The sequence below is a fragment of the Kogia breviceps genome, chromosome 2, assembly GCF_026419965.1.
Source record: "Kogia breviceps isolate mKogBre1 chromosome 2, mKogBre1 haplotype 1, whole genome shotgun sequence".
NCBI lineage: Eukaryota > Metazoa > Chordata > Mammalia > Artiodactyla > Physeteridae > Kogia > Kogia breviceps.
The window spans coordinates 75,013,186-75,028,191 of NC_081311.1; positions in this window are offsets into that span (position 1 = coordinate 75,013,186).

Genomic DNA, 15,006 nt, shown 5'->3' on the forward strand with positions numbered 1-15,006 from the left:
TTCTTGGGTTGGTTGGCTGTTAGGCTGGATGATAATTTAATGGGTGAGGTTTGAGCACTTGGAAAAACAACTACACATGGTCCAGTCGACAGAAATGAAACGTATAAAAAAAAGGAGTCATCATTATTATAGGGCTTTGAAAACAGGAACAGAATAGACTTTAAGATACAAGTAGAGGAGAAACACCATCTCTGGAACACAAGGGCATCCCATCTGATGGCTTTTATTTTCCAAAAAAAGTCAAAGTCAAAGTTACTGTTGAGAGTGTGGGAGAAGAGCTGCCAGAGGTTTGAGAAAAGTAGAGTGGGGTGTGTGTGTGCGTGTGTGTGTGTGTGTGTGTGTGTGTGTGTTTAGAGGTTTAAAAATAGCTTTTGCATCTGTAAAAGAATGAATTGGAATGCTGCTGCTTTAAATCAACTATACTTCAATAAAATTTTTTAAAAGAATAAATTGGTACTGTTGAGAGTCCAGTTCATGTTGGTAGTCATAAATTTATAATGGGGTCAGTCTGCTTGTCCTGACTTTCTCCACCAGTGCTAAGCTTCATGGGTGCAGGCACAGAGAAAACATAGGCGTCCTGCCGAATAGGTGAAACACCAGGAGCTAGAAGGCAATGGAACAGTGATGGCAAATAATTTTCAATGTAGAAGTTGAAACTTCTCCAACGTGAAGTAGAATCCAGCAAAACTATCGATCAAACATGAGGACGAATTCATGCATCCATACGAGGGGTCTCAAAGACCTCTCCTTATACTCTATCTGAACAAGCTGCTGAAGGTTGTGTGCCACCAAAACAAAAGAGTAAATCAAGATGAAGAGAAAAACATGGAACGTGGGAAGTAAGAGATCCAGCACATGATAGAGGCAAAGGGCCTCCTCAGAATGATGGTGAAAAGAGAACAAAAATTGGAATAGGTCAGATATCTCCAGGGTTGAGATTTCTTCTAGATTAGATAGATATAATTCTTGACTATGAACATATTCAGAGATTAAGAAAGTTTTTGGCGACTTTGGGGTTAAATTCATGATTGGTTCATAGAAAACTATTAATAACTCCAAGTATTGATATAACAAAACATTGTGCTGAAAAATTACAGTATTTTCCATGGCTAAGCTGTAACTAGTATTTACGTAGTTGTAATAATGTAAACTCTGGATACTGATCTAACCTAAATTATAAATATAACTAGATTAGGAATTTGAGGATTGGGAAGTATACATGTGGGTAGTGGGGGATTTGGGGAGGCAGTAGTAAAAAAGTGAGACCTCATCTGCTCTAGGGGAACACCAATAGATAATGACTAAAGCTTTTTTAAAATCAAGGAGTAGCAATACAAGCATGTTATTTGGAGATATGAGGTAAAAATAGAATGGAGCTGAAAGTGTTGGAAGTGGTTACCTGTAGGAAATGGGAAATGGGGGGAAGGCATATGTTATACTTCTGGTTATTACACAAGTCTTCTAGAACAAGTTGATTCTTTAAACCATATGGATGTATAACTTTGATTATAGAAAAGGTGATGAAGTAATACATAATACCATTATTGAAATGGTATATAAATAACAGAACCTTGAATTCACAACTTTGAGTTCTGTGCTCTTTCTACAAAAATTGAACCACAGTTTGAATAATTGAAAATCTTTGTTTCCATTAAGTATATTTGTTTTGTTTGTCTTTATCTTCCTATATCATTCAAGAAAAGAATAAATTTCAGTTACTCGGAAGGATAGGAACAGATCAGATGCCAGGTAATCAATTGTGCAGATTTTTTTTTTTTTAATGGAGTAAAGGTCTCAAAAAGAAAAGTCCAGGACTTCCCTGGTGGCACAGTGTATAAGACTCCACACTCCCAGTGCAGGGGGCCCAGGGTTCGATCCCTGGTCAGGGAACTAGATCCCACATGCATACTGCAACTAAGAGTTTGCATGCCACAACTAAGGAGCCTGCCTGCTGCAACTAAGACCCAGAGCAACCAAATAAATAAATTATTTTTTAAAATCCCTGGGAAAAACTTAAATAACTAAGATCACCTTAAATCTTCAAGCTTACAAAACATGAAAATCCATAAGGCTTTAAAAAAAAAAACCAAGAAGTGAGTGTTATCTTACATTTACTTTAGAAATGCACACCGAACTTTGATTAGTGGTCATCTACTGAAAAAACTCCTCTGAGAACTTTTAAAGTAAAATGGGTTGGTGTTCTTTTCCAGATTCTCTTGATTAGTTTCCCTGAATTCGTTTCTTCTAAGACAAAATACAGAACTATTGATCCTAGACTGATATATTTTTGTAAGAGTTTCAGAAATTTATATTAATAACTACTTTTCAATTTTAATTTAAAATCTTGGCATTTCACTTACATTTGAATAATCTCAATACACAGATACTACTCAATTAAATGGCCTACAAAGCTCTTAGAAGTCTCCTTGTTTAGCAATCCCAACTCACTCTCTTTGTACATTTCACACTCCAACAGTGCAGAGCAATTTGTAATTCCTGGTCTAGTCCTGCTCTCTCATCTGGAGCTCTGTGCTTTGCAAATAGTATTCCTCCAGCTGGAACACTCTCTCCCCTTTTGTTTGCCTGACCTTCACAAACACCTCACAATCAGGCTGATCTAGGTTCTCTTTACCTTTTGTTTTCAATGAATACTGTGCTCATTCCCATTAAAGCAATTATCTTTGCATTTATTGTCTTTATCATCATCATTATTATACATCTGATGACTGAGTTCCTGAAGGCAAGAAATGTATCTTTACATCACTGTGTCTCCAACACCCAGCAATTGCCTGGTACTATATAGTCTAACAAGCTTTTAACCATGCACATAGAAACATATGTTTAGAAATTATTTTGTGATACAGTTTGGATGATTATGTAACCAGAGAGGAACCAAGTTGAAGAAGAGCATAAATAGAAAAGTTAGAAAACTCTAATGCTAGAATTAAAACCAGCTGATAGGTAGAAACGTTCTCTTCCTAATTTGCAGCTGAGGAAACAGAGGTCTGGAGAAATGAGACAAATTGATTAGAGTGCCACATTATGTGAAAATCAACTTAGAAGCATCAACGTTGAACCTGAAAAATTATCTGGTCCAGTCCTTTCACTTCACAGTTCAAAAAACTGAGCGCTAAAAACTCAAAGAAAAATGAAGTTGTGCAAAGATATGCTTAAAACTTATGAAAAAGTTGATTTTCAGCAAAGCATCATCCAAGAAACTATTTGTTTCATCTCATTTTTTTTCACTTTAACTTTTCACTGCAACTTTTTGGCCCAAAATTATAGCCATGGTATGGTACAGTATATTTTAGAGATCTTAAGTGAACATTCTAAAATTATATAAAATTGGGGCTTCCCTGGTGACGCAGTGGTTGAGAATCTGCCTGCCAATGCAGGGGACACGGGTTCGAGCCCTGGTCTGGGAGGATCCCACATGCCGCGGAGCAACTAGGCCCGTGAGCCACAACTACTGAGCCTGCGCGTCTGGAGCCTGTGCTGCAACAAGAAAGGCTGCGATAGTGAGAGGCCCACGCACCGCGATGAAGAGGGGCCCCTGCTTACCACAACTAGAGAAAGCCCTCGCACAGAAACGAAGACCCAACACAGCAAAAATAAATAAATAAATAATTTTTTAATATAAATAAATAAATAAATAAAATTTCCCTGTAGTGTCAAATTAAAAGAGCAGCAAAGTATTTGATATTCTATTTTAATACCTTTATATTTGGTTCTAGGAGGAGGCTTACTTGACATAAACACAAATGAAGTAATAAAGGAAGATGAGCATGCCATGTAGCGTGTCTTTGAGTCTTTTCAGACTAACAATAACACCTAACACTTATTGAGTATTTATAATTTGCTGGACACTGTTAATTATCTCATTTGTTTCTCACCACAATCCTATAAGGTTGGTACAACTATCATCTCCATTTTACAGAAGAGAGTAGCTAATACCTCATGAGGATAACATGCCTGGAGACGCACAGTCTGGAGTGGTTGTGACTGAAACACAGAAACACCTGACAGAGATGATGTTCCATCACACTGGCTTTCTCTCCTATCTGGGCCTGATTACATGTAGGTAATGCAAACTGTTAGAGGTGGAAGGAACCTGAGGCTCATCGATGCTGGTAGTTTTCACATTTAAAAAACAGAATCTGTGTTTCACTTAAACTCTAATGCAGAAAGCTCTTATAGAAAACTAATAATAACAGAGTTATTCTGGTCGAAAAAGGACAGGGGATTCTTACTAGCTCAATTTTCACCTTTTCCTTCCATGATCCCAGGGTTCCAAAGGCTCACAAAACTACTGATCTCTCTTTCTCTCTCTCACACACACACACACACACACACACACACAGGCACATGCACACACATTTATATCTGGGTACAAATAAAGCATATAGAACCAAAGTGACTTGCCTAAATTGCACAGCTTAAAGCATCAAGGCATGTTCAGATTTTTACAGCTTTCTCATCAGAAAAGGAATGGTTTTGTGTTTTCCAGAAGTCAAGGGCAGAGAATAGCTAGTTGCCAGAGGGCATGTTGGATTCTCTTACTATTTCAGTAAAATAGGCTTCTGATAAAGAATATTATGAAAAGTAAAAATTTTCATTGGGGTTTCAACATCCCAATGCTGAAAAGGAAAAGAGAAAACGTAGGTCATTGAAAAGAGAATAGAATGAATCCAAATGGAAGAAGAAAGTTAAACAGCAGACAGAAGAATAGAAGAAGGAAACAAACTTTCCCAGTCACTGAATTCCAACATTGCCCAATACTCCACTTACCAAAATGGGAAAGGGGAAAAAAAAAAAAAAAAAGCTAGCAGTGCCATGTTAAAACTACCACCCACGGAGATGTATAAGGCTCAGCCTCACAGCTCCTACAAGTTTCTGTCCAAGTTTCAAGGCACATGTTAATTGTGCTTTTGATCTACAATACCAATATTTTACCTTGTCGTCCAGGATAACTGGACTAACACTAATGTGAAAATTTATCCTCATGAGCCCCTGGGACTGAAGAAGATGGAATGTTTAGCAAAAGACAACAGAGTAAGCATGTGCAAAATTGTACCTTCCTGCATTTTTTTTTTTTTTTTTGATGGACTGGCAGGTTGCTGGCAATGTGACTTTCAGATCTAGCCAGAAATGGAGCCATAAAAGCATCCAGCCTTCAAGGATGTGAGAACTGGCTCCTCTTCTAACACTATACTCAGTTACAAGGTAAATTTCACCAATGTCACTTATGTGCTAAACCTCACATCAAATGAGAAGAAAAAGATCCCAGAAACGAGGGCCTTCCTGGGCAGCTTGTGTGGCAAGAATGGTTCATAGCAGGAAAAGCATGGGTCATCAAAGGAAGGACCAGGCCGCAGAACTACAGAAACACCAGCGGGCAAATACATGGCACAAAGTCTACCACACCCTCAACCTCCACTCATGGATGACATTACTAGTTGATCACAGCCCCTTCCACTCCAGCTCAGGAAATGCTTCTCAATGAGTCCAAAGAGCCAAGACAAATCATTTGGAGTTGGCTCTGAATATGAAACTTCATTGCCATGTTGGAGCCAGTGCTGTGGTTAAGGGATTGGAAGACGAATAGTCATTCAGTTGGACCCAGACTGTTGACCTCTCCTTCTGAGAAGGTGAGCCTGAGAGCAAAGGAAGTAAATATCCTACTCATCATCAGCTGTTCCCTTCATGATCCCTCTGTTTTTGTACAGAGAAAATGAACGGGAATCAAATTGAATCTACTCCACGTTCAGAATGTGGTAGTGAGCTACAACCAAGTAGAACTACCAGTATGTACCTGCCCACAGTCCTAAACTGGACATCAGGAGACCTGGATTTTAATCCCTATTCTTTCACTAATTCTGTAACTTTAGGCAAGTCTCTTAATTTTGCTGAATCTAATTTCCTTACCTGTAAAAACTGGGAACAGGTTGATTTGGACTACATGAATTTTCAAGTTCCTTCTAGCTCCAAATTTCCATGACTTAAAGAAAGTGCTCACTTATTACTTAGTTCAGCAACAGGCAGTTTCTACATAGAAAATGTTCTTTTAAAGAAAAATTAATAGAACAAAGGAAGAGCAGGAAGACCGTCAAATTCAATGTGGTAGAAATAGTAGCTCATAAAGTTAAAGGCTACTCAAAGTCAGTGTCACAAAGAGGTGAATATAGACCCTGGAATGAGAACCCCTGTGTTCAAGGTCAGCTGGAACACTTATTACTTTTATGACCTGTGCATTAGTTATTTCTTGCTGTATAATAAATTACCTCCAAATTAACAGCTTAAAACAACAAACATTATCTGTGGATTTTTGTGGGTCCAGAATCCTAGTATAACTTAGCCAGGTGCCTCTGGCTCAAAATCTCTCACACGACTGCAATCAAAACGTCAGCTGGATGTATCTGTATGCCTGATTCATTTTGCTGTACAGCAGAAACTAACACAGCATTGTAAAGCAACTCTACTCCAATAAAAGTTAATTTAAAAAAAATTGTCAGCTGGAGTTGTGGTCTCATTCAAAGGCTCCATGATCCACTTCCAAGTCATTCATGTGGTTGTTAGCTGTATCCAGTTCCTCACGGGCTTTTGGGCGGAGGGCTTCAGTTCCTTGATGGCTGTTGTCTGGAAGCGTCCCTCAGATCCTTCTACATGGGCCTCTCCTAAGGCAACACACAACATGGCAGCTGGCTTCCATCAGGATGAGCATCAGGAAGCAAGAGAGAGTGAGCGCTTGAACCACAGTCTTCTTGTGGGCTAATTTCAGAAGTGACATACCATCATATTTTCCATACTCTGTTTATTACAAGCAAGTCACTTGATCCCGTCCACACGGAGGGAAAAGGATCACATAAGCACATGAACACCAGGAGGCAGGGATCATTAGTGCCATCTTAGAAGCTGCCTACCCCAACCTGGGATCAACTATTTTAGCTTTTTAACCATGGTTACCCTTATTTAATGGGCATAAAGTAACTACATCCAAAGCTTGTTGTAAAAATCAATGAATACTTTATAAAACATTTAATTTGTTCAGTACCTGGAATGTAGTAAGTACTCAATAAATGGTGGATATTATTTCTAAAAATTGTTTTCTGTAGAGAAATTGAGGAATCTACTTGAGAAGACATATTCATATACCTGAAAAATATAAATAAAAGAAGACTGAGGTGGGGTTAGTGGTTTATTTTCTGAAACTCTCTGAATCCTCTTCCCTGCCCTGCTCCCCCCCCAAAAAAAAAACCCAGACAGAACAATTAGTCTGCAAAATCAAGAACTTACCAAGAGTATACACAAGAAAACTAGATGACTACGTATTCCCTCAAACCTTAGAATAGAGGCTAGTGGGGACAGCATCAGGAGAACCGCAAAACTACCATCAAGGACTCATTAGAAAGTACAGAAAGCTAATCTGAACTCAGCTGAAACCAGGTGGGAGTCCTGCAGGGTCCAGTCTGTAGGCGAGTACAATGGGATGGCGATAGGTCTGAGTGTTGGTGCTGAAGCAGTCTGGCCCCTGTGAACAAAACTCTCTTTCAAGTCAAATCCCTGTATTGAGGAGAAACTTCTGGAAATAGGATCAAATTAAGGAGGACAGAGAAATGGGGCAAAGGAAAGAGAAGTTCAAGACACAAATGGAGGGCTTCCCTGGTGGCGTAGTGATTGAGAGTCCGCCTGCCGATGCAGGGACACGGGTTCATACCCCGGTCCGGGAAGATCCCACATGCCATGGCACAGCTGGGCCCGTGAGCCATGGCCGCTGAGCCTGTGTGTCTGGAGCCTGTGCTCTGCAACGGGAGAGGCCACAACAGTGAGAGGCCCACGTACCGCAAAAAAAAAAAAAAAAAAGACACAAATGGAAGAAGGGAACAGAGGAAGCAAATCTTAAGAGTATGGGGCCATGTGTTTTTACCTCTTTGCTAAAGAAATCTACTTTCACTTTAAAATGAGCAACAGAAATAAACTGAGATTGAATTATGATGGGAAAAAAAAGGAAAGAATTTAAATAATGTGGAAGATATCTCTAGAGATAATGAAAACATGTCAGACAGCCCTACAAAAAGCTGAAAACTGGAACTTAAAATTTCAAAACAAGTGAAAAGAAATGTTTTTAAACAATAGAAACTATAAAAGAAGAAACAAATCAGAGTTGAAAAAGCTCTAATAAGAATGGAGGAATTGGAGGTTTGAAAGAGAGGATAAAGGACTCAGAATCAAAAAAGTTTAAATTAAGAAATTAACACTAAACTAGAAGAAACTAAAGAGTAAATGAACACAATGAATAATGCCTGAAGAGAAATGGAAAATGGAAGGAGAAAAATATTTTAAGTAAAAAATAAAACTATGTTCTTAAAGAGATTTGAGAGAAAGTGATAGAACAAGGGGAGGGAGACTTCTACATAATAGGAGTCTCTGAAGAAGAAAACCAAAGCAATGGGGCAGAACAACACTAAAAACTGTCATTTAAGAAAATGTTGCATGCCACAACAAAGATCCCACATGCCACAACTAAGACCCAGCACAGCCATAAATTAATTAATTAATTAATTAATTTAAAGAAATGTTCATGAAATAAAAGATGATATAAATCTACATATTTAAATCAAATTTCCAGAACTTAGAATAGCCAACCCTGAGACTATTCTAGTAAAGGTATTATATTTTAAATGAAAAGATAAAAATTCTTTGGACTACCAGGCAAAAAAGATGAAGTCATTTATAAGGAAAAATAATAAGATTGTAATTAGACCTTCCAATAGCTATATTATGCCACAAGACAAAGAAATAATATATATTAAGTATTCAAGAAGAGAAAAATTGGGCTTCCCTGGTGGCGCAGTGGTTGAGAGTCCGCCTGCCGATGTAGGCGACACGGGTTCATGCCCCGGTCCGGGAAGATCCCACATGCCGTGGAGCGGCTGGGTCTGTGAGCCATGGCTGCTGAGCCTGCGCGTCCGGAGCCTGTGCTCCGCAACGGGAGAGGCCACACAGTGAGAGGCCCGTGTACCGGAAAAAAAAAAAAAAAAAAAAAAAAAGAAGAGAAAAATTGAGGCATTCAAGAAAAAAATAAGAAAATTACCATATCAAGGATTCTATATCCAGCTAAACTTGTTCACTAGTATAACAAGGCTACAGATAAACTGTTATGAATATACTTAGGAAACATTGCTCCCACGAGCCCTTCTTACAGTCTTCTAAAGAATCTACTTTAAGCTCTCATCACACAAAATGATTGGGGAGATATCCAACATAAGGACTGAACATTAAATTATGATTAAGACCTAAGGCTAAATTATGATTATAAAGGAGATAGTATAGTATGCAATGTCTCTATATACTTTCAATGTAGATACAGAACAAATGAAAGACAGGAGGAAAAATCAGGAGAGAATATGAAAAATAGAAAAATCTTAAAAAAGAGAGAGTGAGAAAGAGAGAAGAAAAAGAACAGGGTAACTAACAATACCATATAAAATCATCACCCTCATGCTTACAGGCATTAATTAAGTTAAGGAAGTCATCTTTCTTTAGCAGAAGTCAGTAAGAAAAATATCTATAAGAACTGTTCCAAGTCTTTTGCCTTTTAATAGCTCTATATTCTACATTATGAAATTTCATATATGAAAAATTTCAGAATGAGATTTCTATGGTCCCTTTTTTTTTTTTTTTTTTTCTGTTGGCTGCACTGCACGGCTTGTGGGATCTTAGTCCCCTGACCAGGGACTGAAGCCGGGGCCACAGCAGTGAAAGTGCCAAGACCTAACCACTGGACCGCCAGGAATTCCCTATGCTGTCTGTTTTTTTTGTTTTGTTTTGTTTTGGGGGGCCTCTCACTGTCGTGGCCTCTCCCGTTGCGAAGCACAGGCTCCGGACGCGCAGGCTCAGCGGCCATGGCTCACGGGCCCAGCCGCTCCACAGCATGTGGGATCTTCCCAGACCGGGGCACGAACCCGTGTCCCCTGCATCGGCAGGTGGACTCTCAACCACTGCACCACCAGGGAAGCCCTGGTGCCTTTCTTAAAGTATAATCCAAGGTCATCTATATCAGAATCACTTGGAGTACTTATTAAAAATGCAGACTTATGGGACTCTTCCCAGACCAGCTGTATCTGAATTTCACAGTGGGATATGGAGGAAGAGTGCTTGAAAATCTACACATTAACATGTTTTCCAGATGATCCAGAATTCATTTGAAAATCACTATTCTAAATTCTTACTCCAACAAAACATAATCTCTATGTGCAGGTGTAATCCCTTTTCTCTACAGCTGGGTGTTGGTGACTGGAACACAAATGACGGTGGAATATAGTCAGTCCCTGCATATGCCTTTCACTGAAGTAATAAGGTATCCAATTACATATTCTTTTTTTAAATAAAAAGATAAATTAAACACTTAGATGATATTTTTCCTCTTAAAAATCAACAAAAAAACTCCCAGACCCATCCTTCAACCCATGTTCAAATACATTATTCAAAAATCCAAACCACCCAAACCCCACATATTTGTGATTGAATTCCTCCCTCAAATATGTTTCAGTTTCTGCCATATTTTAACTCCAAGCTAAATTCTACCATCAGTTATACTGATCAATATTCCCTGATTATAGCACATACTTAGTGAAAACAAATGGAATCTGTATTTAATTCCTATATTAAAATTGCTTTTGCATAGTATAATTTGCATTTTATAAGGCCAAAGGCAATATGGCTACAATAACATTTAAAGGGAGCATGTGATCAGGTAGATAGAAGAGGAAATAGTGTATTGTAAAAGCTCAAGGTCAAAACAACAATTAAAAAAATTTGCTCATCTTGGCAAAAATCTTTATATTTTTGAATTCTTTCTTCTTTCTTTTGGCCCTGTTACCATTGTGGTTTATTCTTACTCTTCCATTGGTACAATATTCCTGACATTTCCACATACTGTATCTGATCGACAAAAGAAAAACATGGCAGGGGATGGACCCAGCCAGTCTCCGTTTTTCTTTCTCAAGATTGCTTTGGCTATTCAGGGTCTTTTGTGTTTCCATACAAATTGTGAAATTTTTTGTTCTAGTTCTGTGAAAAATGCCATTGATAGTTTGATAGGGATTGCATTGAATGAAGGGTAAGCTGGGACGAAGTGAGAGAGTGGCATGGACATATACACACTACCAAATGTAAACTAGATAGCTAGTGGGAAGCAGCTGCATAGCACAGGGAGATCAGCTTGGTGCTTTGTGACCATCTAGAGAGGTGGGATAGGGAGGGGGGGTAGGACAGGGAAGGAGGGAAGGAGACACAAGAGGGAGGAGATATGGGGATATATGTATATGTATAGCTGATTCACTTTGTTATGCAGCAGAAACTAACACACCATTGTAAAGCAATTATACTCCAATAAAGATGTTTTTAAAAAAGGAATGGAATTTTGGCATTTGCAACAACATGGATTGACTTGGAGGATATTATGTTTAGTGAAATAAGTCAGAAAAAGACAAGGACCAAATGTCATCACTTATATGTGAAATCTAACATATGAGATGAATGAATATAACAAAACAGAAACAGAGTTACAGATATAGAGAACAAACTAGCAGTTACAGGGTGGGGGGGTAGAGAGAAGCTGGGAGGTGCAAGACAGGTGAAGGGGATTAAGAGGTACAAGCTTCTATGTATAAAGTAAATAAACTACAAGGATATATTCTACAGCACAGGAAAAATAGCCAACATTTTATAATAACTTTAAATGGAATATAATCTATGAAGATATGAAGGGACTTCCCCAGTGGTGCAATGGTTAAGACTCTGCACTCCCAATAGAGGGGGCCCAGGTTTGATCCCTGGTTAGGGAACTAGATCCCAGATGCATGCCACAACTAAGAGTTCACATGCCACAACTAAGGAGCTGGCGAGCCACAACTAAGGAGCCTACCAGCCACAACAAAGAAGCCTGCCTACTGCAATTAAGACCCAGCACAACACAAATAAATAAATAAATAAATATTTTGAAAAAAACATTGAATCACTGTTGTACACCTGAAATTCATATAGATAAATAAATAGGAAAAATACTTAGGTTAGTTACAGGGTTGTTATGATGATTAAATATGAAATGTATGAAAAATAATCAGTGGAGTGCTCTAGCAGATCATCAATAAATAAAATACCTATTGGATGAGATGGTCAAAAAAATTCTCTTTTTTAAAAATAACTAGTGTGTTTTTGTTTTCTTGACTGGGCTCTGATGTCTTGTTTGACTGTGGTGGTTAATGCATCGTTCATACTTAAGGAAACAAGGATATCTGCTTCCCTTCCATCAGACTGTGACTGCAAAAAAGGGTTACGTCTATCTTTAGCCAAGCACTTTTTTACCAGCTAAAGCAGCAGTTTAGTGCCACCTCAAAGGAATCCTCAAAGAGGACATTATACATGGTCACACATCAATCTATTAGCACAATCCATTATGAGACATCCACAAAGTAATGTTGCAGCTCCCACTTATTCATTTCCACTTCTCATAAAATTGCTCTGAAGACATCTCAATGCCAATGTCTTTGCCAAGTCTACAGTAACTGGATGCCTCCAAAGCCATCAATTCTCCTGGAATGGCTGGGTCCTACACATAAATAAGAAATGCCAGAACTTCTGATGATTGACATGGAAACATGTCTATTCTATATACTGTTAGGTTATAAAAACCACTTTCAGAACAATTTTTATTTCAGAACAACATTATATACATGCTATTCCTTTAAAAATCTTGATTATAAATGGTGGGGGAATAAGAGGTGTGGTGATAATAGTTAAGAGGGATTATCTCTGGGTGAAAAATATGATAAATTTATAAATATTAGACATTTCTCACAATCATAATTATTGGGCATCTTCCTACCAAAGATAATTTAAGGTTGAATTAAAATTTAAATTGAATTAAATTTTTCTCCTGAGATGAAAACAAAACAAAAACCCAAAAAGCAAAAACAAAAAATCTCAAGGTATCAATCAAGGCAGTAGCTTCCTACTCTATTTTATAACTTGTACAAAGGTTAGCTTTAAGTTGCTTGGTATTTAAAGTCCTAAAAGTAGTATCCCAAAGTCTGGTCAATTTATTCCATTAATTATGTGAATACACTATTTCATGGAATGAAGTATATGATACTAACTCTTGTACCTCAATTTTTAAATAAAGAATTTGGATCTATCCATAAAGATCATAAAACTGAAAGTAAAAGAAACGACTTTTTAAAAAATCAGCCAAATTCATTTGTCTGGGAAGCTGTTTACCCAGTACATGATTTCTGGTCTGGTTCCAGTTTTCTGTTTTTGGCATCTATGGAGCCCTTTACTGTATACCACATAATTACAACCATTCCTAGCTAGCCAACATATTATTTATGCCAAGGGAAAATAGGTACCTTGGTTTTTGAGTCATAAATGTAACAAGGTTATTTGTTACATTTAAGAGATTTAACCCAAAATTTTCATCTTTTATTTTCTCAGGCTTCGTATTGTCTCTAATCACTAATTTTAGGGTTATAAAATTTGAGACATTATCTACCTTTGAAATTTATTTTCTATTTGCCTCCTGATGGTGAAATAAACGTATTTATAAGTATGCCCTGACTTGAAGACAACCTATCCTTGGGAATTAAAATTTGCAAGCAGTACACTGGGGGCAGCTGATTATTCTATTCAAAAGAGATGCCCACATACCATTAATTTCTTACAGTTAAGAGGGAGTGGGTGTTAGAAAGCTGTGAAATCGGAAGAGGGAAGAAACACTTAAATCTTAAGTGTTAAATATCTGTAGATGAGTAAAAAGGTATCTGAAATTATAAGTCTATGAAAAAGGCAATATGATGAATATTCAATTTATAAAAAATTAGTTGACAGCACAAATTTTAGGAACATATATAACATGGAAATCAACATTCCTCTGTAGTGGAAATCTGTCCTTCGCTTATTACATATTGAACAAATCGAATGTCTGCCTTGTTTCCAGGCACTTTGTGAAATGGTCACTGATGGTAAGTGTGGAGCTCTGGCCTAGCCAGCCTTAAAATGAAATACCAGGAATCCATTAGCATCATACAAAAGAAGTGTATTAAACCATTTAAAAACTGTTGGTGGCATCACATACAACCATACCCCACGTTGTATGGTTCTTAGGCAAAGCTAACACTGAGGGTGGTGGGGTGTGGATGGGCCGAGGATCTTCTGGGAGCCAACAGAATCTACTATTTCTACATGCGTCATCTTTTGTTTTTCCAGAGACATATCAAATGTCAGAAAGAGAATCTCCAAATATGCTGTCTAGTGAGTAGCATGGAATTTTTACTATGCATATTGAATGTTCATACTCAGAAACTGTCCCATTTACAAATGGCCCAATCCATCTGCATTTGGCAGGTCGCTTCAACTGTAAAGAAACACTTGAAATCATTGAAATAAGAAAAAAAAATTGCAATTGAATTTGAAAATAATGAGTTGAAACACCAAGTGATCACTAAAATGGCAATGCTGATTTCTTAATTAAATGGTATTTGTAGCCATCTTTTTAAAAATAAATTTATTTATTTATTTGTTTTTATTTTTGGCTGTGTTGGGTCTTCGCTGCTGCATGTGGGCCTTCTCGACTTCTGGCGAGCAGGGGCTATTCTTCATTGCAGTGCACGGGCTTCTCATTGTTGTGGCTTCTCTTGTTGCAGAGCACGGGCTGTAGGCGCACAGGCTTCAGTACTTGTGGCTTGTGGGCTCAGTAGTTGTGGCTCGCAAGCTCAGTAGTCATGGCTCCCAGGCTCTAGAGCGCAAGCTCAGTAGTTGTGGCGCACGGGCTTAGCTGCTCCACAGCATGTGGGATCTTCCAGGATCAGGGCTCGAACCCGTGTCCCCAGCATTGGAGGGGGGATCCTTAACCACTGGGGCACCAGGGAAGCTCTGTAGCTATCTTAAGGTGGTCTCAATGTAATGAATAGAAAACAATTTATTGATAGCTTATAATGTGCCACTTAC